Raw genomic sequence first — 26,893 nt, 5'->3', positions numbered from 1 at the left:
AATAAAAGACAGAATAAATGTATTTTTTTATTGAAAAAAGGAATTCTCTTTGACAGTTCTGTTGAGTTTTTCACATGCCTAAAGACTCATTAAAGAGCCAATTCTTAAAACATGCTGTTCATATTTAGATATTCAAATTTTGCACATCTATTTTATAAAAAGATTCTGTTCATCTTGAACCTGTGAAGGCCTGGTGTAATCATAAACATTTTGGTCTTCACCCACATTTACATAATTCAGATTCCTGCAGTAGTGGAACCTTGGATTACGAGCATAATCCGTTCCAGGAGAATGCTTGTAATCCAAAGTACTTGCATATCAAAGCCAGTTTCCCCATTAAAGTTAATGGAAACAAAAATTATTTGTTCCACATTGACTTCAATGGCATGCAATACCGCATGCGGCCAGAGGTGGGGGGCGCCGGAGAACCTCGGGAACACACAGAAAGGCCCTAGGACAGCTTGGCAAACCTCGGAAAGGCTCGGGAATGGCATATTGCAGAGTCTTTCTAAACGGCGCCGTTCGGCTCCACTCGGCTCCCGCGTCCTCCCACCTCAGGCCAAACGCGGTACAGCACAACGCTTTGGCTTGAATCCTGTTAGTTTTGCGAGACAACACTCACAAACCGGGTTAGGATTTAAAAAGATACAGTGGTCATATTGCGAAACGCTCGTTAACCACGTTACTCGCTGTAACAGGAGTCACTTTTGGGCACAGATTGAGCCAGGAAATAAGGGACATATGTTGGATTGTTTTAGCAGGGACAGTAATCCTTGATACATTCCTTAATGTCTGCAAAGAACTAATATTGACTCTACCGGTCAATAATGACTCTGTGTAGCACAGGCTGTTGAGATGGTAATTGAGTCTGCTCCAAGACCATTCATTAAGTATGCTAATACTGTTTTATGTGTGGAATGTGACTTCTCAGCTGTGGTAATTAGGTCATGTTAGATCGGTGCCCAAAACGTCTGACATAGAAATGTGTATTCTGCAGGTGAATCACTTATTGTTGGAGACGGAATGTCTGGGGAATAATTAGCTCAACGCGATATCATTGTCTAATGCCGCGTACAGACGGTCGTTTTTTGTGATAGAAAAAAACGACGTTTTATGTGATGAAAAAAAACAAAGTTTTTCAAACTTCATTTTCAAAAACGATGTAGCATACACACCATAATTTTTTCCAAAAGCTCTAGCAAAGCGCGGTTACGTTCAGCAAGTTAGACGGCACTGTTCCATTCAAACTCGCATCCTAACTTGCTTCTGAGCATGCGCAGGTTTAAAAACGTTGTTTTAAACGTCGTTTTAGCCTACACACGGTCATTTTTTATGACACGAAAAACGACACAAAAAATTGAAGCATGCTTCAATTTTTTTTTGTCGTTTTTCACAAGACATAAAACAACGTTTTCCCCACACATTTTAATTGACGTTTTTAAAAACGTCGGTTTTTTTTCATCACATAATGTGATGGTGTGTACGCGGCATTAGAGAGTGTGTATTGAAGTGATGTGTGGGTGGAGAGTTCTTTGTTCCTTTGATTACTGTAATATGTTGTACTGCATATAAGACTGAGGCCCCATACTCACGACCAAACATGTCTGCTGAAACTGGCCCGCAGGCCAGTTTCAGCAGACATGTTTGGTCGTGTGTGGGCGCGAGCGGGCCGAATTCCAGCAAACATTTGCCCGCCGGGCCTTTTCCCAGCAGACAAATATTCCTGGACTTGTTTTAAAACAGCCCGCTGGAATTCAGCCCGCTCGGACATGTACGGTCGTCAGTACAGACCTACCGTACATGTCCAGGCGCCCGCCGTCCCTCGCATGCGTCGAATGACTTTGACGCATGCGTGGAAGCATTTTAAAGGCGGGCCGCCCACGTCGCCGCGTCATTGTCGCGGCGACACCGCGTCATCGACGCGGCGACACCGCGGACACGCCCCGCGTATTGTTTACGCGCGGACTTCTGTACGATGGTGTGTACAACCATCGTACAGAAGCCCTCTGGCAGACATGTATGGTGAAAACGGTCCGACGGACCGCTTTCACCATACATGTTTGTCCGTGTGTACCCGGCCTGAGAGTTACCATTAAAAGTGTTCTTACATTTGACTCAGTAACAGAGCTTGTCAGTCTCGTTATTGAGGGAATTCTTATGGAATGGATCGGGTCTGCTGGATGGTTGGAGTGTCGGAAGCTGTCTTGGGTTGATGGAATGGGAGATTGTGAACGGTGTTAACCCCTGACCGTTACACTCGCAATCCAAGGTTCCACTGTATATGGTAAAGCTGAAATGCTAAAATAGTTACAATGAAACCACATATTTATTTGTTTAGCTACCATTTGTAAATTACATTGTTAAAGTTGAGCTCCAGGCAAACGGCTACAAACACATATGAAATGACATGAGTTTTTTTATTTGCTACAGGATTTGTTTTGTCAATTTTTTGTCCATTTAGTCCTGAGAGTTACATAACCAGACAACACAGCTTGAGGTATAGTACCCTGTTGTTGGTATCAGTGGAAGGAATAGTGCCCCATCATTGGTATCGGTAGGAGGAATAGTGTCCATCATTGGTATCTGTGGGAGGAATAGTGCTCCATCATTGGTATCTGTGGGAGGAATAGTGCTCCATCATTGGTATCAGTGGGAAGAATAATGCCCGTCAGTGGGAGGAATCGTGCCCCATCATTGGTGTCAGTTGAAGGAACAATGCTCCATCACTGGTGTCAGTTTGAGGAATAGTGCACCATAATTGATGTCAGTGGGTGGTACAGTGCTCCATCATTGGTGTTGGTTGGAGGAACAGTGCTCCATCATTGGTGTCAGTTTGAGGAATAGTACCCCATCGTTGGTATCAATGGGAGAAATAGTGCCCTGTTGTTGAAGTCAATGGCAGAAATGATGTCCCATTGTTGGTGTCAGTGTGAGGAAAAGTGTTTTGTATCAGTGGGAGGAAAGTTGCAACAAGTGCCGGATAAAGGCAAGCAAAGGGCCGCAGTTTGTGGACAGAGCTTCTAAACTTTCTCTACTGTATTTAAATCTAAAATAATGGTTTTGGCTGGCATCCAACTTAAATCCACCTTTAGATATAGGATTATATACAAATTATGCCAGGGCTCAGAAAATTAAGATACAAAGGATGAAAACTAAAATACAAATTGACTAAAATAAAACCAATAAAATTGTCCATGGATTACTGTGGATAGGAATGTCCATGAGAAAGGCAGTCTTTTTCAATTGATGTGTTTTCACATCTAAAGGTGATCTGTATAGGCACTAAGGGCAAGCTTTCAATGGATAGCGAAGCCAGCTCTGACAGAAACAGACAAGAAAAAACAAAAAGAAAGCGCCTCTGAGTGCAAATATTTAATAACAGCCTCAACATGTATTTCCACACTTACATAAAATATATGGATAACAAGCGCCCTGAGGGATGGATGAGCCCGCTGAGTCTGTCACGCTGTGGATCCTTTAACAGATGTCGTCTGGAGCTGTAAAGAGACCAGGCTGAGCCGCCGCGGTGTCGGACGGAGGGTAACCCGACCGTGGATCTTATGGTTTGGGACAGGCTGGTGGACCTCCGTGTTGTTAGGAAGCCAAATGGCGTGTGACATCAGCAAGGTGAAGGGGGAGAGAACACAACGCGTTTCGGAGCATGCTCACTCCTTTGTCAAGTGTATGGAAAACGCAAGGACAAGGGATTAAGAGCGCTCTGCTTAATTGACATAAAATCAGCCTAGTTGAGACAACCCAAGCTGAGAATACGGAGAACGGGTGTTACTAATTATTTAATTAAAACAACCAAACTAATTTCATAAATTAATTTAAGATGAGACACTTATATTTATCTGAAGACCTTAACAATCTTGTACATTAATAGATATATGTACCGGTATATGTATATATCCGCTAGAGAAGGGAGCAGGGGTGGACTGACAACCCATGGGGCCCCCGGGCAATAGAAGATTATGGGGCCCCTGGGCTTACAGATGGCCACCACGCCAGGAGGCATTGCATAGACAGGGCAGCTAAAATCTCAGGATTTTCACATCAAAAGCATGTCGGTTTAAAGGGTCACTAAAGGAAAAAATATTTTTTGCTGAAATGACTGTTTACAGGGTATAGAGACATAATAGTTAACTGATTCCTTTTAAAAATGATTAAAAATAGATAAAAACCAAACATATAATGTACCTACAGTTTAGTTTCGTTTTTGCTGTTGTTTCCTGGTTCTCTGATGTACAGAGACAAAGAGCCAATAGAGAGCAGCGATGCTTTGTCTAAAACCTCTCAGCACCAATCCAGTTTCGTTTTACAAACAGTAATCTCCTTGATTAGTCACCACAGTGAGAAATCTCCCAGTACTGTGGTGATCAGGAAACAGACAACCAGGAAGTGTCCAGAACAGAGTAGTATTACAGCAACATCAAAGCAAAAATGAACAATGAGGACATGAAACCAGGACTGCAGTAAGGTAAAGGAAGCAATTTAGCTAAAAAAAAAAAAAAAATCCTTTGGTGACCCTTTAAGACATAGCAGGGACAGATGTAAAAAAAAAAACACAGATTTTTACATACTGTCACTGGTTTTATTGAGCCTGGCAACCCTGATGGGACCCCCTAGTGGCATGGGGCCCTCAGGCAGTGCCCAAAAGTCCCAATGGTCAGTCCGCCCCTGGAAGGGAGATAAAAAGATAAGGAATGGAACAAAGGTGACCCGGAAATTAATTAATTATGTGGCCAAATTTACTTTTAAAATTAATATAAATAATAATCATATTCTATATTTAATTGGCTAATCGCAAAAGAATAAAATCAATTAACAAGAATATAAAACATGTTTAAAAGAGATATATATATATATATATATATATATATATATATATATATATATATATATATAAAAATATAAATACGGGCATGTACACAGTGAATGGACCTGTATAGGGAATTATTTTTATATATAAAGGGAATGATGAACAATGTGGTATGTAGTATGTAACTGTGTGAGGAAGTAAAAAGTCACACCTCTCCAAATTCTATTCTCTATTCTTTTTTCTTTAGATATAGGATGGTGGTCATAAAATCAAACCACTAAAATGTATTTTTGAACAATTAAATTGTGGCATTTATTATCCATTGGTGTTTTACTCTCCACGCTTTGGAACTAGACTCATATAATGGGAATAATACAGACTTAGATATTTCGTGAGGTGGTTTTTATGGAGGTTGCGTAGTGCCGGTGAATGTCTATTTGCTTTGTGAACCAACAAAGACCTCAGGTTAACTTCAAGGTGGTAAATGAAGACTAGAGAAAATAAACAATGTGGACAGCTAAAGGTTGCACAAAGATTTCTTGAAGAAAGAAAAAAACACTGTTGGTCTTTCCTATTTTCACAAGGGTAGGGGAAAAGAAAGCCAAAACATTAAATTCACCTCTACAGCACAATACCTCATCGCCTGACCACAAACTACATGGGCAAAGAGGTACAGTGAAGCAAGCTGAAGATCACCGTCAGGGATAGATGAACACATAATGGGATAGTTGATGAGTGCCACAAAAGTGGCACAACCTCTAAAATTACTGGGAGATTGAATCTGCTCCTCTGTGACCTATCCTTAACAAAAATTGAATAATATAAGCTTCACAAAGCTTGAATGTATGGCAGATTTTCAATTTGGAAACTGATGGTATCCAACAGCAACATACGTGTGGTATAGGAAATACATTACCTACGGTATATTTATGCCAGGGGTGGGATTATGATAACATTTTTATGGGGCCCCCTGTTAACCTCCTTACTGTCATTATTCCTATTAATTATATACAATTTGTGGACAGGTAGCAGGCATAGTCTGTGTATTACAAGGGACCAGAGCTGTGGAGAGAAGTTGTCAAGAAAGATGGGCGAATCAGTGCAGAGAATTAACTTTTAACAATTTTCCCTCTAACAGCTTTGTCCTCTCAGTAGCTCAACTTTTTCAACATTTTAGATTTCAGTGTAAATTCTTAGTTCTCCCACCTATTCTACTGCCACGGCAAGCAAGTGCTGAATTAAGATATATAGAGGTTAGGAAAAACTAGAGTTGTTGTAGCAAAAATGACCAGTTCTGTAAAAAAACTGCCCGATGGTACGTATGTGAGCACGGCTTCTGGCGTGTGGTACTTTAGCCTGTCAAAAGGGTGAGACATCTTTAAGGAGGGAATGATGTTGGCAGGTAGAGTTTCCTTTTAGGCTTGTTGTTCCTTAGGGGTGGAGTGACGATGTAGGGTTCCCTGATATAAGGTGGGAGAAGCCTGGGTCTGTGGTCTGCACAGGAAGGATAGGGCTCTCGGAGAAGGTTTTTGTGTGCTCTCACCTTCGGGGTTGTTTGTGGTTGGCATACTTTAGAATAGTTCCTGATAAGGGAATATTCGGAAGCAGATACAAGGGTATAAGTACTAGTATACTCTGTTACAAATGGACAATGTCATAATATTGAACTGAAATGTAATTGGTAATAGGGAGATGGGCAGTGCAGTAGAGGGTACTGTAAAGGGGGTAGTGCTGTGGGGCGATGTTGTGAAGAGGGGCAGTGCTGTGTGTGTGTGTGTGGGGGGGGGGGGCTTGGTTTGATGTGAAGGGGCAGAGAACAATACTGTGGGAGGTGGGGTGGGGGGCAGTGTTGTAGGGAAGTGATGTGAAGAGGGGCAGTGCTGTGTGTGTGTGGTGGGGGTCGTTTGATGTGAAGGGGCAGTACACAATACTGTGGGAGGTGGGGTGGGCAGCAAGTGCTGTGGGGCGGTGATGTGTGTGTGGGGGGGGGGGAGTTTGATGTGAAGGGGCAGTGAACAAAACTGTGGGAGGCAGGTCCGTCGCTACAGGACAGGCAAAACAAACAATTGCTTAGGGCCCTGAGCTGGCCTGGGGCCCCCAACTTCCCCTTCCCAGGCTGTAGCTTGGCCGAGCTCCTCTTTCTGCCTCCTGGAGTCCTGTCAGTTCGGCCGGGTACCCCAAGTGCTACAGGAGATTCAGTTTCCTATTCCCGGCCGGACTGACAGGAAGTGCACACCGAGTGCTCACTTCCTTTCAGTCCAGGCGGGAACACAGGAAACTGAATCTCCTGTACCGCACGGTACCCGGCCCGGGCACTATCTGATAGGGGACTGGGGACCCATAATGATAGAACACCGGACTGACAGGAGGAAGAGGAGCTCGGCCACGCTATAGCAGCAGCTTACAGGGAAGAAGGGGAGGTGAGAATAGAAAAACATAGTGACTGGGGGGGGGGGGGCAGTAAGAACATGGGTGTAAAAAATTTGTGAAGCGCTAACATAGGCTTGGGGTGCAGGGGGGGGTCGGGGGCCCCCATTTTGCTTGGGCCCCCCAAATTCCTTCAAACGGCCCTGGTGGGAGGTGGGGTGGGGGGCAGCGCTGTGGGGCGGTGATGTGAAGAGGGGCAGTGCTGTGTGTGTGTGTGGGGGGGGGGAGTTTGATGTGAAGGGGCAGTGAACAATACTGTGGGAGGTGGGGTGGGGTGCAGTGCTGTGGGGCGGTGATATGAAGAGGGGCAGTGCTGTGTGTGTGTGGGAAGGGGGAGTTTGATGTGAAGGGGCAGAGGACAATACTGTGGGGAGTGATGATTGGAAAGGGGGTTGAGGACACTGCTGTGAATAAAGGGGGTATGTGATCTGGGTGATGTGAAAGAGGCCTGAAAACACTACTCTGAAGGGAAAACTGTGATGTGCAGGAGGACTGAGGACACTGATGTAAGAACAGGATTGTGATGTAGGAGGAGAGGGCCGTGATGTGACCTCCATAAATTTGAATTAAATACCCGTGGTATAGGTGGAGACCAGCTGCACATGTCAGCCATGTGGAAATAAGCTGGGACCCCCTTACATACCCCCATTGTCCTTCCAAACAAAGGTCATACCTTTATAACAGTCTCACAAACCCAGATCTAATTATGGTAAATCTATCCCTCAAAAGTTTCCTTTAAAATATATTCTGCAAAAGACAAACACATGATTGATACATTAAAATAGCAAAGACTGCATTGGCCAACTGTGAAATTTTAATCTACCCTCCTTTAGCATCGGGCACATTGCACATCGTTATTGTTGAGCCCAGCATATTACCATCTCCCCTGAGGGAATTTAAAATCGTTACAGGAATGTGCAATAGGTTTATTTCTACCTTTTCAGCTTATTGGATCCTGATAATAAATTGCTTAATACAAGCAGGTGAAAGCGACGGTAAGCCATAAGAGGTTCATATTGTCCTGCTAGCTCCCAGGTGATCATGGGAAAATGAGCCGTGTATCCTGGAAATGGGCTCATTAGGAGGGATAACAACATTCAAAGGAGTTAATCGGCGTGCTGAGCATTTTCTGCCCCCCGGGCGTGTCTGCATTGCCTCCGGGCTACTGGTTGCAAATGTAATTGAACTTATTTTTACCCTCAATCCACATTTTCGATCGCCTTGTCTATTGAATCTCCTGAGAGGGCTACAGCCAGCAGATGAGGGATATGATAATATGCATTTTTTATTGTTTTCTTTTTGCATGGCATAGGAAATAAGAAAATGGAGTGCGCAGTGGTTAACTTATGCATAGGGAACAGATATTAATAGGACATATGTTTTAATAGAATCATGTCAGGGCTAATAGATTTCAGCTAAAGCTAAGAGAATAGTGAGTGATATCAGAAACTCAGCTCATTAATACTTTGCTGATAGGGAGAAGAAATACAAAGGAAATTTCAAGCTATGGAAAAAATAATTAAGATTATTAAAGAGGAACTGCAGTCTGCTTACATAATTTGTAATAAAAACATCTTCGCATTCTGAAGCTTCCCTCCAACCACTTTGCACATTTTTTTTATATACACTGTGATTCTGTACTTGCCAAATATGCTGCAGAAATCTCCCCCCACTAAGTGTGGCTGCATCCATTTTAACTGTGGGCAACTGAAGCTGCTGCCTGTTCACTCCCTGGATTTACGCAGACACGTAGAGGCACACCTCCAGCTCTGCAGCTCTTATTGGTCCTCTTATGACTCATCCTATCTACCTTCCTGGCAAACTCTTACGAGAGTAAAAGAGAGAGCTGTGCATGATGTCATAAGCCTAGGCTTTTTACCAGACAGGAAACAGGAAGTAGGATGTTAAAGGTATTTACTGGCAGAAAAAAAATGTTTTATTATCCAAAGTTAAAAAAACAAGAGCAGAAGATTTAATAGATGGAATGTTGAAAAAATTACTAAAGTTCCATTTTAAAGATCTCCAGAGTAAATACATATTTTCTTCAGGTTTTCATAGCATTTTAGATTGCTCAATATAAGCTATTCATTGTATCTCCATTTCTGATTATGAAAGTCTGTTGAAAGTCCAAACTTGTTTTTGCCTTTTTTGAAGTAACCCTGTCACCACAAGGTGATTTGTAAACTAAAGAATGTATAGAAACCTGCGCTGGGATACCTAAGGTTATTGGCTGCTGCCTCCCTAGAAACTATCCCCTAAGGGACAGGGTGTAAAGGTATATGTAAAGTTAGAGATAGTGGCGCTGCCTAGTTAGACACCTGTCTAGTAGAAACCCTATGGATGATAAACCTGTTCCTAGGGCAGGGACAAGTATCAGGTAGCCCCAATGTGGGTACTATAGTCCCTGGTAGGCTGAGTAGGGCCGTGTGCAAATGTGAGCCCCAATGTCCTATGGGGATAGGTGTGCACGGACTCTGTAGGCTGGCAACTACACTGGAGGTGCTCTAGTGTTGTATAACATATGTTGGCAAATGTGCAAAAATGTGCACTCTATGGGGCGGTGTAGTACTAGTCAATGGGATGTGTATAGTACCCTTAGGAGGCAGTAAATATTCCTAGATGTCAGAAGGGAGGCATCTGCCTCTATACAACAACCGTAGCAGATACAAGTAAAAAATGAATGAATGAAAATAAAGCTGGTGCCTAGGCAATTGCCCTCTATGGGAAAAAGAGAGACAAGTATATAAATATATAAAACACGTGTCTAAATCCGGCCCCTGCAAAAACAAATCATACAAGATTGCTAATATCTATAATAGGAAATAAGGCATAAGTCCATGCAATAGTGGGTGGGTTCCAGATGCAGTGATAGTATGTGGGCTCCTGCCCCCTGTGGGAAAAAAACCCAGCACTAATAGTGCAGTATATGATCTAGTAAGTTTACACTGTGAATAATGTCCGTGGTCCTTAAATTTAAGGAAAAAATGTTTACATATATAGTTCATCCGTGACCACTAGACCATGGTGTGTACTGGCAAAGACATATATTAACATATACAATTTCTTGGTGTGGCAATTAGAGTGATTTGTAAACTAAGCCCACCCTTCAAAAGAAGAGCATGCACACTTACATTTGTAGTGATCTGTTTTCAAATTACATTATGCAGAAGCAAAACCTAATTTCCTCTTTCCTGTCATTAATTTGGAGCTCTACCTATCTAGATGTCATGTCATGCAGCTTGAGTATTTTTTTTCTTGTTTTTTTAACTAAATGTCGTCCTGTTATGGGGTGTAGGCCACTTTTATGAGAGGCTCCCACAAAATGTTACTAAGGAGCAGTGTATGTCCATCATTTTGTTTTTTCTGGGTAGTAATTATGGCTCTAGTGGGTGGGGGGTTAGTTGGATAGTAGGTCTTGTGTTAGCAAAGTCCCATTTTTCCATAGAATGAAGGCATCTGTGCCACCATATAAGCTGCAAGTTGGTGAACATTTCCCCTTTGCAAAAACAAGGGACTTATCCTTTTTGGGATAAGAAAGAGAAGTGTATGTTACTTGCAAGTAAACTGGACCTTTTATCAGATGTCAAATGTGGGCACTCTGCCTAGTAACAATAACTTGCTCCAAGAAGGATTCTTTGTTGATTACATTGGGGAAAAAAAGGATGTGCTGTAACACTGTTCATATGACTAAAGCAATGGACTGCTTTGTTGATACCAAAAAATTAAGAAGCACAATGTATGGCTTAGACACTCCTTTTACGCCGATCGTGTCAGAACGCGGTGACGTAAAACACAACGACGTGCTGAAAAAAACGAATTTCAATGCTTCCAAGCATGCGCCGACTTGATTCTGAGCATGCGTGGATTTTTAACCGATGGTCGTGCCTACTAACGATCGGTTTTGACCTATCATTTAGGAATCCATCGGTTAAATTTAAAGCAAGTTGGCTTTTTTAAACTGACGGTTAAATAACTGATGGCGCCCACACACGATCGGTTTTGACCGATGAAAACGGTCCATCAGACCGTTGTCCTCTGTTTAACCTATCATGTGTACGAGACCTTGTGCCAATTCTCATAATAGTTTTATGTTTCCCTCTTTTACTTTAATAGTAAAAAAAAAAAAAATAGTTTTATTAATCAGATAGGTTGATTATCTATATCAGTGATCCTTAACTTGTGATCTACCCGACTTTTTCTGCTCATCAGCTATCCTTACTGTAAGTGTATTTTATGTGTGGCTAACTTACAAGAGCTTCTACACACAGAGGCACATTTACTAAAGAAGTTTAGACTTCACTCAAAGAATTGTGAGCGTATTAGCTTAAATTATCCAAACATGAGAAAAGCAAATTACTTTTTATTTGGATACCTAAGATCTGAAAGATACTGTAAATGTTATTGGAACTTTTAAGGCACATAGAACAAACATATCCCCACTTGCCTGGTGACTTGCCTGATGAAGGGGCCCTGTGTGGCTCCAAAACATTGCCGTATGTGTACCGTGTGACGATGCGATCAAAGCTTTGGACCCTTCTGAGGAATCCTTGTTGTGCTGATGACATTTCTTCACTCAGATTGTCTGCGGTTTCCAGCAGGTGGGCATTACAGCACCAGCATTACTACAGCCCATTCCATGAAAGTGTGCGTCGAGAATATTGCATTTAGTTTCCAGACCCCTCTCCTTTTGTTCTAGCTAAAAAATAAAAAATAAATAAATAAAAAAGTGACCACACTGGTGACATTTTTGTGTTCTTATTTTTTTGTATTGACCATTGTCAGCTGACAAAAATTGGTGTGTTTGTGTATTTATTGAGGGTCATCTTTCCAACCTCCTTAGAATGAACACAAAAGAGCAATTCCTATATGATGTAGAAAACTCAGTACAGGATATGGAGCACTTCAGCACTTTTTTTTTTGCAGGTACATGGAGGACTCTTCAGGAAAATAAAGTCAATTTATTTTTGTAAGGAAATATGATGTACTGAAAACCCACACAAAATATATAAAAGCACAAAAAAATATGTTTAGTAAAATTTTGGTGAGCAGCCAAATCTAATATAATCACATAAAGCAAAATGTAATTAACTTTCACTGTATGTGAAATATATGAATTGTGTGCAACTTAATGGCCATTTAATTAATGTAATCTAGAAGTGTAATTAAAGCTGTATGTCATGTGCAGGGTACATACAGTCCTAATTAGCTGCGATAAACAGCAAAGACGTTGGTAATAAGCATAGATATTAATTATGTATTGTCTGAGCATGTGACGCAGAGAAATAATACAATGTAACTCATGAACTGGAAGAAGAACATCTAAGTAATAAATTTCCGCGGTATTAGGAATATTTTAATTTCCTTTGAAAGAAAATCTTGTGTCTAAAAGAAAAGCAAGACTTTTCTTTAGCCTAGGTTCACACTGCTGCGAATTCAAAATCGCGGTAAAATGCGCGATTTTACCGCGATTTCGTGGCCGCGATTTTGCCGCGATTTGCCGCGATTTCGGCCGCAATTTAATGTAAATCGCGGCCCGAAATCGCAAAAACTAGTACAGGAACTACTTTTTGAAATCGCAGATGCGGCGTCACACTGATTAGGACAGTGCCATTGCCGACAATTGCCGCCGATTTGAGATGCGATTTGACATGTCAAATCGCATCTCAAATCATTCCAAATCGTACCCAGTGTGAACCAGGGCTGACAGATAACTTAACTTTTAACGCTGCATGAAGCACAGGGGAGGAGAAATCAAACCTGGGCTCTGGGGAGAGAGCACCAGGCAACAAAAACAATGCAACCCCCTAACCTGTAGCACCCTCGTGGCCACGGTGGAGGGGAAGTGGAACTCAAGGATGCTGCACAGGTGCCCGATATACACCTTAGCACCCAATGACACCATTATTTGGTGGGACATAGGCTTGTATTTCTATTGCTGTAGAATAAGTCAGGCTTGGCTCAAGCTACTTGATCTACCTGCCTTTGTTTGTGCAGTTTTAAGCATTTTGCCACGGCACCCCTGAAGAGCCCAGACGGCACCCTAGGGTAGCCGTGGCACACTGGTTGGGAAAGGCTGCCCCAAATAATTTTTTAGTAAGATTTGTCCTCAGCTTACAAGCTTAGATCTCCATAGGCTAAACCAATCCTTGCCTATGTTTTTGGCTTAAGGCCATGACCTATTATTGTCTGTGAAACAATTTTTAGCAATATTTTCTTGTTTTCCTGCTAATGCTTTAGATCACATAACAAGTTTTAATCAGGAATTGCCTGTTATCATTATTGAAGAAGGTAGAATAATTGAACCAGATTCTGTTGGGGCTGGAAATTGATACACACTGGGCTTCTTGCAAAAAACTTGACTTTTTAGTAACTTTACAAGTTTGCATGAACAAATTCCTGAAATGTCACAGTATACAGAAACATTACATAAAGAAAAAAAAACTCCCAACATTTATCATTAAAAAACCCTCCATGAACTCCAGTCCAGTGTCCTTGCCTAGTGATGATGTCATCAGTCTGTTGCAGGAAGGGGGACTATTTCTGCTCTCCCCCAGTCATCATACTGCAACACTGTAACTACGGTATCTAGTAAGTCAAAAGGCGAGATACTTCAGCAGGGGCTGATCTGTGTCAGATATCTGTGAAAAAAGGGGAAAATTGCACAGACACCAAGGATATACATGATTGTGTCATCTCTGATATGGTATCCTAGTGCAGGAAATAGATGGTGACTTTGGATGATGCCTGACCAAAGACGGCAGAGAAAAGCAAATTAAGGCATTGTCAAGTGGTGTACTGTGATCTCTGGGTTAATTTTGAAAATTCATTTCTTCACAGCGCCTGCAACTACAGAGGTAAGTAAGGGCTTTTTTACTGCTTTGTTAAGAATATGTAAATACATTGGACACGGGTGCACTTTATGGAACTTTTGGTTTTGTTTAAATTTTACTTTTCCTCTCAATCACCATAGTGCGTTCCACTCAAAACTTGTAAATGGTGTCCTGATTTTTCTTTCCTACACAACCTAACGATCTGTGGAAATGTTCCAAACCCTGTTGCGTCTAGACAGACGGTAATAAAACAAACCGTTGACCCACCAGGGATGTTTAACGGGTCTTTGGTCACCAACACATCTCTCTCCGTCTTTGGAGTATTGATTTTCTGAATGAAGACCTGACCTCAGCTCTCCTGCAATGAATGTTATTCTATCAACGTGAAGTGTACCAGCAACTGCTAATATAATGATGCTGGTTTACTAAAGGAGTTCGCTTTACATTGGAACTTCATTCACTTGAAATATCAAGCCAAGTTCTAATATATAAATACATATATATATACTGTATATATATATATATATATATATCCTTAAACTCAACTGGTTATAGCAAGTACATGTAGGTCAATATAAAATGCACTGCTAGTGATTCCTTTAATGCCGCGTACACACGATCGGTCAAACCGATGAAAACGGTCCATCAGACCAAACCGATCGTGTGTGGGCCCCATCGGTTATTTATTCATAGGTTAAAAAAAAGCAATCTTGTTTTAAATTTAACCGATGGATACCTAACCGATAGAACAAAACCGATCGTTTGTAGGCACGTCCGTCGGTTAAAAATCCACGCATGCTCAGAATCAAGTCGACGCATGCTTGGAAGCATTGAACTTCGTTTTTTTCAGCACGTTGTTGTGTTTTACGTCACTGCGTTCTGACACAATCGTTTTTTTAACCGATGGTGTGTAGGCATGACTGACCATCAGTCAGCTTCATCGGTTAACCGATAAAAACGGTCCATCAGACCGTTCTCATCGGATGGACCGATCGTGTGTACGCGGCATAACTCAGAAATGGCTGCTAAACTTTAAAAATGATTGAATTGCCCCTATAATTTATATATCCTGAGAATCAAAAACTTGAGCAAAACGCTAAGGGCCCATTAACATCACTGGCAGGATTATCAGGTGCTAATAAAAAAAAAGGAAAAAAGCCTGAAAAAAACAAATGCAGTCACCACATTTTAGGACTAGAAAGCTGGAATATATTATGTTTTTGTTCTTGGGTTTGGTTACGATTTAAGTACTGTCTAAAATCCACACAGCTAGTGACCCCTTCCGCTGACATTGTTTCTGTGTATGTCATTGACAATGTTAAAACTTGTTAACCAATTTCCCGTTTCTGTTTGCAAACCATCTAATCTTATTAACACTGCTTACAAATGGGCTTTAGATTACGCATACCTCTGTGTACATGGAGACGGCTTTCATTCCTCCATCAGAAACCTCTTAAATAACTAACATGGAATGTTTCCATTGATATAATACGTGGTCACCACCTTCTTTACTTGGAAAATTATTTCTAAAGGAGATGCAAATTCTCTGAGGGATTTACATTATATACAAAGTTGATAGGGGATCGACAAGTTGAGCTAAACCCTAACTGGAGGACATTTAGTTGGCTAATTATAAAGAAAGGACACCACACCAATGGTCAAAAATTACAAAATGATGTTTTATGATATAATCAGTAGAAAATTAAAGCCAATATGTTCCAGGGTTTTTCAGACTTCCCCTTTATCAACGCTTATGAATTTTGTAATCTCAAATATGTCTGCATTTAATTTGATTGTGAAAACCTGCCACCAGCACTATGTGCTCCACTGATTATTTAATAAAACATCATGGCGGACTATTAGACCACTGTTATGGTGCTCATACTGCCTGCTAGTTGGATTTTTCTTAAGACCCCCTGCTCTTTAGGATGTTCAGGTACATGTGAGCTGCCCAAGCAAGTCAGCTTGATTAATTAAAGGAGAAGTATACCCAAAGTTATTTTGGCTGTACCTCTCCTATAGGTCACAGGACTGCAGTTCATTCTGCACTCCTGTAACCCGTTTTCAGCCAACAGCGGTCTAAAGTCCACTGTCCGCTGATGTCACTCAGATGGTCCAGACTCTGAAATGATTCTGACCATATGGTCATGATCAAACCAAAACCTGGGATCAGCACCGGGCTCAGCCTCTTGGCGATCTGCGGAGAGCCTTAGCCAGCTTCTCTCACCCCCTCCACAGCAAGGGCTTAGCCGAAGACTGACATCCCTGGCTCTCTGCTCAGAGCCGAGTGGGAAAACTGAGCGATCAGCGATGTTTGATTACTCAGTTTTAACTGCATTGCCGACGGGGGACAGATGCAGCATTGGATGCATGCTGCATCTACCTAGGTGAGTAGAAATGTTTTTTTTTTTAAGTTCATACTTCTCTTTAAGAACGTCTTACTATTATTAGAAGAAGCTCTAGTGCCTATTTTGTATGTACCTTGATTAAGTTTGTAAAAGCATTGTGTATCACAAACAACTGATATGTTTTATTTTCAGAAAATATGTGTTTTCACCTTTTTCTTTTTACCCTACAGTATATTGTATCTCAGTGCTACAGATCTCCTCCAGCCTGTCTCAGCCATGTTCCTGTCTACATGCATTCACTCCAGCATTTGGTACATCATTGCTCTGGACTGGTTTCCTGAAAATGACAAAAAAAGACCAGACCTGTGTGTTATCATATAAACACACAGAAATCTCCTTCACCCGTCCTCATAGCTCTGCTGGGCGGAAGTGACGTCAAAACGTCAGTCCCGCCCAGCCTCTTAAAGAAACATTTTTTTTTTGTCATTTGAAAAAATGACATTTTTTTTTTTTTATTTTTTTTTTTGCATTTAAGTCTAATTATGAGATCTGAGGTCTTTTTGACCCCAGATCTCATATTTAAGAGGACCTGTCATGCTTTTTTCTATTACAAGGGATGTTTACATTCCTTGTAATAGGAATAAAAGTGATCAATTTTTTTTTTTTTTTTTTTTTTCAGTGTAAAAAATTATAAAACTAAATAAAAATAAATAAGAAAACCAAAAAAAATTTTTTTAAAGCGCCCCGTCCCGACGAGCTCGCGCGCAGAAGCAAACGCATACGCGAGTAGCGCCCGCATATGAAAACGGTATTCAAACCACACAAGTGAGGTATCGCCGCGATCGTTAGAGTGAGAGCAATAATTCTAGCCCTAGACCTACTCTGCAACTCAAAAAATGCAACCTGTAGAATTTTTTAAACGTCGCCTATCGAGATTTTTAAGGGTAAAAGTTTGACGCCATGCCACGAGCGGGCGCAATTTTTAAGCGTGACATGTTGGGTATCATTTTACTCGGCGTAACATTATCTTTCACAATATATAAAAAAATTGGGCAAAATGTATTGTTGTCTTATTTTTTAATTCAAAAAAGTGATTTTTATCCAAAAAAAGTGCGCTTGTAAGACCGCTGCGCAAATACGGTGTGACAAAAAGTATTGCAATGACTGCCATTTTATTCCCTAGGATGTCTGCTAAAAAAAAATATATAATGTTTGGGGGTTCTGATTAATTTTCTAGCAAAAAAATTGTGATTTTCACATGAAGGAGAGAAGTGCCAGAATTTACCTGGTGGGCAAGTGGTTAAGAGACAGAATTTTGTCAAAGCTTTCATGAACAAGGACTACCATGGCAGGATCATCATGTTTTTTTCCTTATTAGCGGTGCAGAGTTGAATACATTTGAAAAGGCTCCTGAAATCACATAAACTTACTAAAGCTTTTAGTGACTGAGTTTTAAACAACTTTAAGCCCAGGTTCACACTGGGCTGTGGGAATGAAGCCGTGGGAGTTCAGCGGAACTCGCACGATTTCACTCCCACTTGTCAGTTCCGATTTCGGCCGCGATTACAGAGAGATCTGTGCAGTTTCAGGGCTACATGCCAGTTTATTTTTTTATTAATATCTGAGTCTGCTTTAATTACATATTGGTGGTTTGTGTGGTTTTGTTTTCTGTACAGTTTTCATAATAAGGTATTTCACTCTGTGAGTTTTGGACAAGTTGGACAAGGTTTTCAACTCATTTGGCTTTGTTGCCTTTTGCATACCTTAATTTTTGCAAAGTGATTTAGATACCACTAGTTTTTTTTTTAGCTATAGCTGAATGTTGACAATTAAAGCCACTGTTGGTTTTCTTACATTTGTCAGTGTCTCTGGAATTACAATAGCTCTGAAATCTCATCCTCTTTCTCTCAGCTGCTCTCTCTGCCATGTAACATATTAATGGAAGAGAATATCATATGGCCAAAAGACCATAGAGCACAGGAACAGATTTCTGTGTAGATAAAGCGGGAGTTCACCCGAAAAATCAATTTTTAACATTAGATTTAGGCTAATTAAGGGGAGCAGAAACGGGTATTTTTTTTAAAATCAATGCCGCACTTACCGTTTTAGAGATAGATGTTCTCCCGCCGCTTCCGGGTATGGGCTGCGGGACTGGGTGTTCCTATTTGATTGATAGCCTTCCGACCGTCGCATACAGCGCGTCACGAGTTTCCGAAAGTAGCCGAACGTCGGCTTCTTTCGGCAACTGGTGACGCGCTGTATGCGACCGTCGGAAGGCTGTCAATCAAATAGGAACGCCCAGTCCCGAAGCCCATACCCGGAAGCGGCGAGAGAACATCTATCTCTAAAACGGTAAGTGCGGCATTGATTTAAAAAAAAATACCCGTTTCAGCTTCCCTTATTTAGCCTAAATCTAATGTTAAAAAAAAAAATTCGGGTGAACTCCTGCTTTAACATGCACTATTTGGTCAAATATTTATAGACAAGTATATAAGCTTTTTGGAAATCCCATTCCAAAACTATGAGCTTTAATATGGAGCTATAACAGCCTCTATTCTTCTGGTAAGGTTTTCCACAGGGTTCTGGGGTATGTATGTGAGCATGTGTGCTCAGTCTGTTAAAATAACCTTTGTGAATTGAGGTAGTGATATTGGGTGACCAGACCTGGTCACAATAAGCATTCCAACTCCTATCCTAAAGATTTTTAGTAGTGTTGAGGCCAGGGCTTTGTACAGACCATTATATTTCCACCACACCAAACTGGCCAAACTATAGCTTTATGGAGCTGGCTTTTTACACAGGGCCACAGCCAATGTGAAAAAGAAAAGAGCCTTCCCTGTTGCTACCAGGTTTAGGTGGCACAATAATTTATAATGTCACACAACCCAATGTCAATGGAGATTGCTTGGCCATGTGCTTACTTTTCTTTACCAGGTTTTGAAAAGGGATACCAACTAGCTCATATAGGTGTGATGATCAGGTGTCAACAAACTTTTGAGCAACCTATACATCATGTTGTTGACTTTCAGTAACATATTTTCATATAGAAAAATTGATTCCAGACTGCCCCCTGATAACAGTAGCAATGCAACTGGATCACCATTGTTGCTCTCCCTCCACAGTTTGTGGGGTTGGATAATGTACTATGTACCTACAGATCATCTACTCCGGGGTCAGTACCCCTAGAACCAAACTGCTACAAGGGTAGGCAGAATGTTTGCATTTCTCTTCTATTCCTCAGTTCTGATGTACTGTCACAGACAGCATGCACCAACAGGTTTTGTTGTCAAACACTGCCTTTGCATTCAAACACAGCACTGCTGAAATATATATGTTACAGCACAAGATGCAGAAAACAATTGCATTTGACCTACTTTGAAAATGCAAACATATCTCACTAGGGCCTGCTTTGTCCAATGAAATGCAAAACAGGTCAAACATAGCCTCAGAACTGTCATCCACACAACATTGATGAAATAAATGGAAATCTGTTGTCTTACATTTGACATGTCTTTAAAAAGAGAGATTGAGTGCAGAGAATCAGTCACTGATAGAGAAGAAACAGCAAGGCACAAATAACCTTTGGTTGAGATTTCCTGAAGGCAAATTCTTATAGGTAGATTCAGGTAGAGTTAGGCCCGCTTATCAGTAGATAAGTCGACCTAACTCAGAATCTACGCCGACGTATGTTTAAGCGTATACTCAAACAGAGATACGCTTAAACATATCTAAGATACGACGGCTTGCGCCGTCCTATCTTAGATTGCAATATTTTGGATGGCCGCTAGGTGGCTCTTCCATTGCAGTCGGCGTAGATTATGCAAATTAGGAGATACGCCGATTCACGAATGTACACCCGGCCGCCGCAGTCAATTTACGCCGTTTCCGTAAGGCCTTAGTAGGCCTAAAGTTATTCCACCTATTAGGTGGAATAACAATGTTAAAGTATGGCCGCCGTTCCCGCCACGAGATTCAAATTTTTTACGTTGTTTGCGTAAGTCGTCCGCGAATCGGGATTTACGTCGTTTACGTCCACGTCGAAATCAATAGGCCCGTGCGGCGTACGTAGCCGCAATGCACACTGGGAAATGTAGGCGCCCGGCGCATTCGCAGTGACCAAAAAACTTAAAAAACGTGAGGTCAAGCCTCATTTCCATACAACACGCCCCCCTCCAACCAATTTGAATTAGGCGCACTTACGCCCGCCGGATTTATGCTACGCCACCCTAAGTAAGGAGGCAAGTACTTTGAGAATACAGTACTTGCCTCTCTTACTTAAGGCGGCGTAGCGTAATCACGCTAGGCTACGCCGTCTTAAAATTGCGTGCCCGTACCCGAATCTACCTATTAGTTTCCCCACTTTAGGCCTTAAGGGGGAGGTGAGTGATTATCTACCTCCAAGGGAAAGGAATTAGTAAACAGGTGATAAGTCCACTGTCTAGTGGGGTCCCATCCATGACCAAGTAAGCATGATGGGTTGGGTGCATTATCTGGCACGTGGTCACATGTGATAGGCTGCTGCTGAGGGGTGCTGATGAGGCACATCTGGAATATTGCGCAATGTTTACTACTACTCTCTTTCCTCAAGAGTCACTATCCTGACACCCCATTTTACTTTCATGTAGATTTAAAAAGGCTTTATTCTTCTGTGTCAGAATTAAGAGGCTCTTCCCCTTTGTGTAGGTTTCAGATTTCCATAAAAAGCTCCATCGTTGAACATGGTACAAACAGAGCCATTTATATCCTCCTCTGACATGCCAGCGTTGTTCTCAGACAGTGACAAAAATTTCAGTCACGTTGCCGTGTCTCCTTTCATTTCAAGGTCTGTTAGAAATCAATAGCTATCTGGAGGATGCCGGTTTATGGTTTCTTACAAGAAAACCCAGGGGGCACCCCGGATAACCTCTCACCCCGCACTCTGCGCTCTGCCACTTAAACGTAACAGCAGCCTGGGACCTTTTGGCGAGATACAGTGGATTATTATAATTAAATGGCTTAAAGGATTGTGACATGACTGGTCAGAATGAATGCATGGCACAAATGATTAAACAGTCTGCATCGGGAGAATCTTGACATCAGGCTTAACCCCTACTAAACAGTGAGAGGAAACAGTGTATTCTGCAGAGCACTGGGGAAAGCATATGGAATGAAAAGCAATAGAAACAAATTGCTACTGCTGACTTGTTTCTAATGGTGCAGCCTTGGGGTGGAATCCTTACCCTTCCTACTTGTCAAGTCCATGACCTGGAACATGCACATGCAGAACAGGGCTGGTAGCATTCAATATATACAAGCTTGCTCTGGGTCAGTGACCCACTAAGTGTTGAATAAAGGGTCAGGATAACAGCTCTGGAGCCTGTCCCTGAAAAAACAAGTCATCAATAGCAGCTACCCTATTTAATCTTATAATCTTATTATTAAGAGGCATGCTAGCTGTAGCGCCTGGTTACTTTCCAGAACCGGTGCTATGTGAGATTTGGAGGGGGTCAGAGAGTTAGTTGACTCTGACCAGTTTGATTTGTTCAAATTTGGGTCTCTGTCTCAGCTTTGGCTGTGCTGTGGGTCCATTCTCTTGTTTCTGGGGTGCTGATCTCACCCCAGTGAGTCAAGGATCGAGTGCTCTTGCCCAGCAGTCTATAAGGAGGGTTTGGCCTTTCTGTGCATGCTGGGAGAGAGTATTTATGAGGCAGACGCCATTTTCCTGGGCTTCTCCTGGTGTGGCGCCCACCTTTAGGGTAGCCAATTCACGCCACCACGGCAAATGGCCTTCCGGGCCGGGGGGTGCAACGCAGGGATCCTGGCTTCGGGTCCACGTTGGCCCGGAGCAATTGATCTTCCGCTTGGGGACTCAGTAATTGACTGGGTCCTACCTAAGGAGGTCTCCTGGGCCATCTGTCCAGTTGGAGGAGGCCGCACGGTGGAGAGTCTGCCTGAGGAGTGCCAAGAGAAGCTGGTGTTCCGATAGGGGCCTGACCATCCATCAGGGACCAGGGGAACCGGACACTGAGAGGCTGAATGTTGGCTGCCTATCAGTCGGACCCTAATTCAAAACTACCTGAAGGAGATCCAGGTGCCAAGTCTGCTAAGGAGGATTATCTTCGCTGTTAATTTATCAGGAGGGCCTGTGGCATGGACTTTTTCCTAAGGTTCGAGTGACATTCTGGCTGCCAGGCTGGTGAGAGAGGCCTTTCCAGGTGCGCTATACCAACCCAGGCTGGAGTGGTGAATAGACATTGCGTGTGGGAGCAGGACTGTATCCCGATTACTGACATCTGGATCTGCTATCTTCGTTCCTACTAAATCTCTAATCTTCACCAAGTTTTATTGTTTTTACCCGGCTGGGTAATAAATAGCACAGAAAAAGACACCTATCATGGACATTCCATTGCTACAACTTTCACCAAACACCCCTAGACACCGGAGAAACACGAGGTAACATGCCACCCAAAGCAAACCAGCAGCTCCTTCGGGGTAGTGCTACATAGCTGTAATTCTGCTTAATTGAGGGGAAAGTATGCACTTGGCATGGCTCAGTGTTATATGTACACTTTAAAGTAGTTCTAAAGTTAATACTTTTTTTACCTTAATGCATTCACTGCATTAAGGTTAATAAAACGTTTTGCCATTTGCTGTGACCCTCTTATTCTGCTGGTCTTCTCTCCTCTCGACCCGCTCTTATAAGCTTGGCTGAGAGCAGCAAGAATCATTGGCTCCTGCTGCTGTCAGTTAAATTATTTGAGTAGAGAGCAGGGGGTGGGGCTGAGTCGTGCTGTGTGTGTCAATGCTTGGCTCAGGATTAAGCCTGCACGTCCTGCCCATAACAAGTGCTTGCTATAGGGGCAGACACAGAAGAGGAGCCAAGATCGACGGAAGGGGACCGCATAAGAGAAGGTTCAGGGCTACTCTTTGCAATACCATTGCACAGAGCAGGTGAGTATAATGTTTTATATGATATAAAACAAATCTTTACCTAGGCTTTAAATACATGTTGAGGGCCCCTCCTACTCTGCCCTTCTATATACACATTTGGACCCAAATAGCCTAGGTCACGCTTACCATGACATTGTGCCCCACCAATGCAGGACAAAGCAATAGATTTTCCAATAGCTCATCTTTCGTTCACTCCATTCAGCCAAAGTGAAGAAAGAAAGCTCAGTGTGAGCTTCAAGCTACTCTAGTTGGAGCTTGCACAAGGCTGAGGATGAAGGCCTCTTGAGGCCCTTAGGGAGAGAGAGCCTTGACTGATGGGGGCATGGCCAGGTACAGGTCAAGGTGGTGGTCATTCAAGGATTGGTTAATTTGGGGGATGGGATGGGCATGAGCTCAGGTAAAAGGATCGCCCCAGGGAATTCTGGGTCTTTTCGGTAAACGTGCTTGGAAGAGCTGCCCACCCTCCCGCCCCTTTTTTCTATGGTATGTCACAACTTGCTGCGGTTTTCTTGACCTTGCCAGCATAAAATGGCTGTAATGGGCCATGCCCTTAATGGAAATCAGAAGTAGGCGGCCTGTCCAGCACTTATGGTAAGGACAGGCCCCTCCCCCCCTTTGGAATTATGTGCTCACAGTACAACTGTGACTGGGACTCGTTGAAAAATGTTCACATGTTATGTTTGCTTTTAATAAAGCTGTGGCCTTGTCCTTTCCAACCTGATGGTTGTAAGCGTGTTTATTTAATAGGGTGAATGGGCAAGGGGGACGGTTTATATACATCTATGTTACAGTTAATGGTACCTGGGCTCATTGCGCCTCAGCAGTCATGGTTTTCTTGCCTCTTTGTAACAGCGTTGGGCCAATCGCCGATGTCATCACATGTTGAGAGGAAGAGAAGTGAGTCACATGTTTCTCCATACCCTGAAGTACCAGGTATGCTTTTCGCTCTTAGCAGTCAAACGGGGTGGCGGGGGATTGAAGGAAAGGATTGAGATACTGTGCTGTTCAAAGATACTGTGCTGTTCAATTGCTGTTCTGCTTGTGGGAGCAAATATACATATACAAATTAGCTTGTAAGGGAGGCCCCAGTTCAAAACTTGCATAGGTTTTTAGCTACACCACTGTTTGGTTAAACCTCTTTTCTTCCAGACGTAAAGAGTGCCCCCTTTTCCTCTGTAATAACCTGAAAGTGAAAAACGCAGTACCAAGTTTTCTATATGGACCACTTATCTATGTATACATGAAGCTCACACCCCTCTTAATCGCCTCCTCTCAAAAAAATAATACATTTAGTTCAGCTAACCTTTCCTCATAGCTGAGCTTCTCCATGCCTCTTATCAGTACAGCTGCTCTTGTGGAGTAAAGGCTAGCCCCACTTTAAGTCCACCCAAAGCCATTGTTTAGTATCAAGTGAATGTTAGTGGGTGAGATATCCAGGGAACACCCACTTTCATGAAAACTGTTCACATTTTACAGCTGGATAATTGGTAATGGAGGTAAGGTTTTCTTGTCTCCTTGTAACAGTGTTGGGCCTGAGCACCAATGTCATCACATGTTTTTCCATACCCTGAAGTACCAGGTATGCTTTTCGCTTTTAGCAGTCAAACGGTGCGGTGGGAGATTGAAGAAAAGGATTAAGATATTGTGCTGTTCAATTGCTGTTCTGCTTGTGGGAGAAATTATACAGCATTAGAAACAGATAGAAAATTAGCTTTTAAGGGAGACCCCAGCCCAAAATTTGCATTGAGGCACCTAGATTTGTAGCTACACCACTTTTTTTCTCAAGGCACTCCTAAACTTATGGCAAAGAGACCATTTTTAAAAGAAACATTTTCTACCCTATTGTGTGTGGTTTGCCTTATCCTTTTTTGAACTGCAGCATAACATAAGGGGTTATGAATAAAATATACATTTCCATACATTGATCTCACGTGTATGTACTTTACTCTCATGAAAAATGAGTCTCCTTAATGCTGGAAGCTGCTGGATGTAGTCCAAAGTCCTCCCAGCATCTCCCATCAAAAATGAAGAAGCTCAGCATATTTTTAGCTTCCTCCAGAAAGCTGAGAAAGAAAGTCAGGTTTGTTCTGCGCTCCTCTTGAGGACAGCCCCGAGGCCATAATTAACTAATACACAGGAACAGAAATTTGCTTTTAGGGAGCGAATGTGAGATGAAAAAAAGCTTATAATATGTGTTGTGCTTCCTTGTTGTTTTAGAAGAAGCTTAGAAATGCAGTTTACTGAATAAGGGTCAGGCATGCTTGGGATTCTGGGTAAAAACAGCTTCATTTATAAAAGTGAGAGCACATTAAAGGTTAAATTGTGCCTCTAAAATCCGATATAAGCTTTAATTTTAAAAGTAATTCAATATTTGCAAATCTGCAGCATTTGTTAAAAAAACCTGGTGATCTTGCTATGAAGATCCTTAGGCACTTTCTGTTTTACGGTAACAACACTCTCTCACTTTCTCCCAGTTGTACTCTTGAGTTGTCACCCTGTCAGAGGGCTTTTGATGGAAACCAAAAGTGGCCATTTCGCCCCACATTACACAGCCATGGTCCACTGTTGTCAGCATTGGGTAATCTTCATTGTTGGAGTGCATGTAGACAGAAAGTGGAGACAAATTAGCTGCAGAAGGTCAACAGTAGACATGTGCGTTCCCGTTCGTAACCAATGGATTTTCGTACGAATTTGTTAGTATTCGTACATTCATATCAATTCGAACATCCGAGAAGCTGAAAGAACCAAAATACGAAAATTATGGAATTACGAATAAGCAAAATAACGAACAAGCGGAAATACGAACGTATGATTGGACAATCTCACTAAAATAGGAAACACCGAAAAAGCAAAAGAACGAAAATGACATCTATAACGAACGATTTGCATTCCGTATTTTAAATCCTTTGTCTGTTCGTATTTTCTTTCGTATGTTCGTATTTTCATTTGTTTGTTTTGTAAATCCGTTTCTTTGTCTGTTTGTAAATTTGTGTACAGTACTTGTATCGTTCTTTCGAATGGGCACTGGGCAGTGTAGTTTGTGAGTGATTACTTAATATCTTAGCCAATCAGCTTATCTCTTTTGTGCTGAGTCACATTGTACAGTGTAAAGCCTCGTACACACGATCGGACTTCAAACAAACTTTTCCGTGGATTTTTGTCTGAAGGGAGTTGGCCAGGCTTTTGAAACCGAAAAAGTTTGTCAGATAGAGCGTACACACCGTCAGATTTTTTGGAAAACGCTCATTTTGACGTTTGTTGGCAAAAAGTCCGACCATGTGTTCGGGGCTTAAGAGAAAGTATATCTTAATATGGATTAGTCGCGTGTTGCTATGTATTTACGAAAGTACAAAATTACGAATCCATTAAAGCGGGAGTTCACCCAATTAATTTTTTTTTTCTCTTTTCCGCTTAGATTCCTGCTCGTTTTGTCTAGGGGAATTGGCTAGTTGTTTTAAAATATGATCCGTACTTACCGTTTTCGAGATGCATCTTCTCCGTCGCTTCCGGGTATGGGTCTTCGGGAGCGGGCGTTC

The sequence above is a fragment of the Rana temporaria genome, chromosome 3 (assembly GCF_905171775.1).
Source record: "Rana temporaria chromosome 3, aRanTem1.1, whole genome shotgun sequence".
In the NCBI taxonomy this organism is placed as follows: domain Eukaryota; kingdom Metazoa; phylum Chordata; class Amphibia; order Anura; family Ranidae; genus Rana; species Rana temporaria.
This window is presented reverse-complemented; position numbering follows the sequence as displayed.